Below are 5,645 nucleotides of genomic sequence, written 5' to 3'. Positions count from 1 at the left end.
TATAACCGGATAACGGATTAATTAAATACACATTTAATGGCTTTTTAAAGTACTTGAATAAATATATTTTATTGCATAATAATTTATACTAATATAATAAAGCTGAAGGGTTTGTTTGTTTGTTTGAATGCGCTAATCTCAGGAACTACTTACTGGTTTCGAATTGAAAAATTCTTGTGTTGAATACTCCATTTATCGAGGAAGGCTTCAGGCTATACAACATCACGCTGCAATTATAAGAAGCGAAGATATAATGGAATTGTGGTAAAAACCGGGTAAATTATTCATCCTTGAGGGCTTCAATGATGCCCAAAATAACTATTCCACGCGGACGAAGGGCACAGGTAGTATTATATAACTGCTTTGGTTATATAATACTAGCTATGGTGTGTGGTGGTGTAACGGTTAGGCGGCTAGCAATCAGTCTCTATTTGACATATATGTATATTTTAATTTCATCATATTGTTGGATCTGTCTAGCCCATGAGGAACAAAGACGTGATTATTTGTGTATATTATTATGTAATATACCTAGCAAGAATATAAATAAATAAATATAAACGGGACAAATTACACTGATTGAGTTAGCCTCGAAGTAAGTTCGAGACTTGTGTTACGAGATACTAACTCAACGATACTATATTTTATAATAAATACTTATAAAGATAATCATCCAAGACCCAGACAAATGTTAAGGGCTAAAGTCACGATGAATAAGTAAAGCCGTAGGACGCCCGCTGCCAAACATATACCTCCCCCAACTTGCACCTCAAATAAGTAAAGTGAAAATAACAAATTTCAAAACGGCCAAGTGAGAGTTGAATCCGCGTAAAGATGGTTCTTAACAATGCAAAAGTTCCCCACCCATCTTAAGGTCCTATTCATTTTGGTATTATTTTTTTTTACCAAAATGTTACAAAATTCGTATCTTTTCTCAAAAATATAACTAAAAACAATTAAATACCTAAATTCATGATTCGAACGATTGAAAGTCACTTTTGTGACCTAACATAACACATAATCACGTCGCTTTTTACGACATCCATTGGAAAGAGATGGAGAGGTCCTTTTCTTTTTGTATTGGTGCTGGGAACCACACGGCACCTAGTCTGATTTTGAGACCTAGTCGATGGTAATTTCTGTTTTAAATTTTTGTGTCCACTGTTTGCCCCCGTTGAAATAATGAATCATTGTTTTATACATTGATAGCAGTTTAAGATGGTCTCGCTTCAGGGTTATTTTTTATCTAAATTCAAGGTCGAGGCCAAAATTGTGCAATTAGGCATTGCAGGAAAATTTGCATTCATTAGCACCACTTCTGGGCGTCCTGTTAAAAGGTCAGGTCAAGAGGAGATACATGAGGTATTGAATTTGTCTCTTTCTCTCTATAGGTATCAATATTTCCCATGGATGTCGTAAAAGGTCACTCAGGGATATTGAATCTCAATTCCACTATTAAGCCATACAGCTAAACGTGGCCTTTCAGTCCTTTCAAGAATGTTTGCTCTGCCTACCTTTAAGGAATTTATATGTATGTATGTGTAGTCTTTATCAATTAATCTTGACAATGTACATTCGTCACTAGAATCATGGTGCAATAATATGGCATTTCAATAGTACCCTCTTTGTGGACGGGGGTTAAAAGAATCTGCAAACATTGCGGACTGCTCGTGTGTGTATGTATGTTATTTGTATGCAGGATGTTACCAAAGGGATTCATCAAGATGTTTATAGTCTAGGGGACAGTGGATTATTAAACTTAATTTTTTCGCAAATTAAGGAATAAATTAAAATAAGGACGTCCTGGTAAAGGGTCAGGTCAAAAGTACCCGAAACCGCCGAGCTTGCATGAAGAGAGTTATGAATGTGGATGAAGCGAAGGAAGTATGCAGAGATCGTGGCAAGTGGAAAGAGGTAGTCTCTGCCTACCCCTCCGGGAAAGAGGCGTGATTTTATGTATGTATGTAATTTTTTGTAATAAACATTTTGTTTTTCTGTTGAAAAATTTAAATATTCTACAGCAGCCTCTAAGTCAAATATTTTCGCGTCTTTTGAGATTACTTTACTTAATCTTTACTTTACTTTTTAGTACTTGATAGCGATAAATATAACTGATAACTTTTTCTCCCTATCTTTTCGGGTTTTCAGCATTCTCAATCTGTAGGGCTATTAGCTAAACTAATTTTTGCGTCCGTTCATACAAAATATTTAGAATAGAATAGAATAGAATAGATTTATTTTCAAAGTTGAATACAAGGTATCTGTTACGTATTGACGTCACATCACTTAAATCTAATTATAACTACTACCGCTTCCAAAGCGCATGTGTAGAAGAAGCGGCGGAACAAACTACACTGCAGCATTTTCACCAGACGTCAATTTACAAATAAGTATAGATCTCTTGAATCTAAATTGTGGACGAATGCGCATTGTCTATATTAAAAAAACATGAATGAATGAATTTAGAAGTTAGCACGACATGAAACGAGCTGAAATCTGAAGGCTCACAGAATAATAACTACGTCTGCGCCACATACAAATCGTATGTTTTTTGTGTATTTTGTTTTTTGTACCGGTAGAAAGACCGGACTGTGAATAAGTACAAAAATAGGTTTGCACGCGGCTCCGCCAGGGTATGATGAAAAATTCCGTAAATTTCTGTTACATACATACATACATATAATCATCTCTATATACCTCGCGGGGTAGACAGAGCCAACAGTTCTTGAAAAGACTGAAAGGCCACGATCAGCTTTTCGGCTTAAGATGGAATTGAGATTTAAATAGCGACAGGTTGCTAGCCCATCGCCTACAAGAAGCATTCCCGTTCCCTTAGTCACCTTTTACGACATCCATGGGAAAGATATGGAGTAGTCCTACGCTGATGTGTTGGGAACCACACGATACACCAACAGAATATAATACCGACATATATATAGATATAATAAGCAGTCTGTCTCCTAGTCTATCTCTCGGGCGACCTTCACAAGTCGAAATAAAATTTGATTGTCCATTCAAAAGGCACTTAGCATAATTTCAATACCTACACATTTTACGACACGTGGTCACGCATACTGATGGCATGATTAAATATGTCTGTAAAAAGTATGTACATAAAAGTACTAGTGACCTATCAAAGAAGTGTGTCATCTGAGTAAAGTTTAAGGTCTTTAAGACTCATCTGCATGCTGAAGAAAGGCTTTATATAGGAAAAGGAATATATATGTACATACATATAGTCTATATCCCTTGCGGGGTAGACAGAGCCATCAGTCCCGAAAATAATTGAGATTCAAATAGTGACAGGTTTCTGAGAATCCCAATTTTATAAGCCTATCCTTTAGTCGCGTTTTTCGACATTCATGGGAGAGAGAGAGAGAGATAGAGTGGTTTTATTCTTTTTTCTATTGGTGCCGGGAACCACCCGGTACGGAAATAAGGTATATCAAGACCCATATCAAATAAACATTGCATGTTTCTTTCTGGGTATTCTGAATGTAAACATAATGTGAAGATGGTGACAGGCGATGACAGGAGGCGAGCGTAGTGTTGAAATATTTGTTTAATTGAGTGCTCTTTGCTACGATAGACATATTAACATAAGACATATTGACGGCCTCTGTGGCTCAGCGGTGGTACGCTTGTCTGTGACACCGGAGTTCCCGGGTTCGAATCCCGGCCAGAGCCATGATGAAAAAAGAACTTTTTCTGATGGCCTGGGTCTTGTATGTTTAATCTATATAAGTATTTATTATAAAATATAGTATCGTTGAGTTATTATCTCGTAACACAAGTTTCGAACTTACTTCGAGGCTAACTCAATCTGTGTAATTTGTCTCGTATATAAATATTTATTTATATTTATAAGGTTGTACCTATTCGTTTGTTTGTAATATCTTTATCCTACTCATATTATAAATGCGAAAGTTTGTGAATATATCAGGATGTCAATATGGATGTTTGTTACTCTTTCACGCAAAAACTACTGAACCGTTTACGATGAAATTTGGTATATGGGTAGCTAAAGACCCAGAATAACACATAGGCTACTTTTTATCCCAGAGTTCCCGCGGGATTGAAAGGGTTTAAATGCGGACAAAGTCGCGGATGGCCTATAGTTGCACATACTAGTAAATTTACACATTTACAACAAATATTACATAGATATAAAAGAAATAAATCACTTGCAATGGCGGACTTATCCCATGAAGGGATCTCTTCCTGTCAACCGGCAAACAATAAAGGAAGTAGATAATTAAATTAAGTGTTTAAGCAATAATATAATAAAATAAATACAAATAAATTAATAATACAAATAAATACTTAATCAATATCAAATTAAATCAATAATAAACATACATAAACTAAGATATTAATCTATAATATGTTCATACATATAATAATCGTAAAGTTGGACTGATTTTAATGAAATTTTGAAAAAAAAAATTTTTTGAATTTCTAAAAATAGCCTATGTTTAAACCCAGATAGGGTTTAAACATAGGCTATTTTTAGAAATTCTCATGGGAATGGGAAAAACTGGAGTTTTTGTTTAACGAGGACGGAGTCGCGCGCAAATATAAATGCGTAAATCTGTCTGTTACACTTTTGCGATTAAACTGCTGGACCGATTTTAATAAAATTTGGTAGGTCAAAAAACAGACTACTTTTCTGCACACACCCACGGGAGCAAACCCACAAGGTAACTAGTAATAAACAAATGAGATCATTCTCAATATAATCTTGGTGTAAAATAAAAACTATTAGTAAGACAATATCTGATTACGAACCGTTTCGAATTCCATCAGAAGTTAATGACTTAGGGCTCATATTATCCTGAGGCAAGTTACTTGGATGCAGGTTCAGACTGTGGGAGGGAGACGGGTAGATTATGCGATGTTCAGAATGGACACATCGACCAATGACAGAGACAAAATAATTATATATAAAATGTACAAGGGAAATGCACATCTTGACTATTCTTAAAATCAATTGATATACCTATTTTTATACATAACAAATATCTATATGGACACATCTATATTCCTTGTGGGGTAAACAGAGCCCACAAGGGATCCTCCATGTCTTTCCCATGGATGTCGTAAAAGGGATGGGCTTTCAAACTCTTGATCTTTTTTAGGCGATGGGCTAGCAACCTGTCACTATTTGCATCTCAATTCTATCATTAAGCCTGACAGCTGAACGTGGCCTGTCAGTCTTTCGAGACTGCTGGCTCTGCCTACCCCGCAAGGGATATAGACTTGATTATATGTATGTTTGTAAAATTAGTAAACGAAACATACCTAGTAGCCAAGGACTGCGCCCGCGCACGCACGCACGAAACGGCCCCTAAGACCTATTCTTAGGGGAAGGAAGAAATATACCTAGGAATTTTAAAACGAAAACTTCTTATTAGTTAGTGGAAGTTAACAGAATTGATGATGTTAACATATCTGGCGTGTTAGTGTCGAGTTTTCTCACGATGTTTTCCCCTCACATTAAGTAAAAGTACATTAACTGAAATACTTAAGTACTCAATTAAAACTAAGAACATCCCTTTTTTTGGTTTTGAGCTACTGAACACCTTAAACCTTCTGTAAATATTAAAATCTTTGCCAAGACAGAGACGACTGCAGTATCGACGGAA

The sequence above is a fragment of the Amyelois transitella genome, chromosome 25 (genome assembly GCF_032362555.1).
Source record: "Amyelois transitella isolate CPQ chromosome 25, ilAmyTran1.1, whole genome shotgun sequence".
Lineage (NCBI taxonomy): Eukaryota > Metazoa > Arthropoda > Insecta > Lepidoptera > Pyralidae > Amyelois > Amyelois transitella.
Note: the sequence above shows the minus strand (reverse complement) of the source record.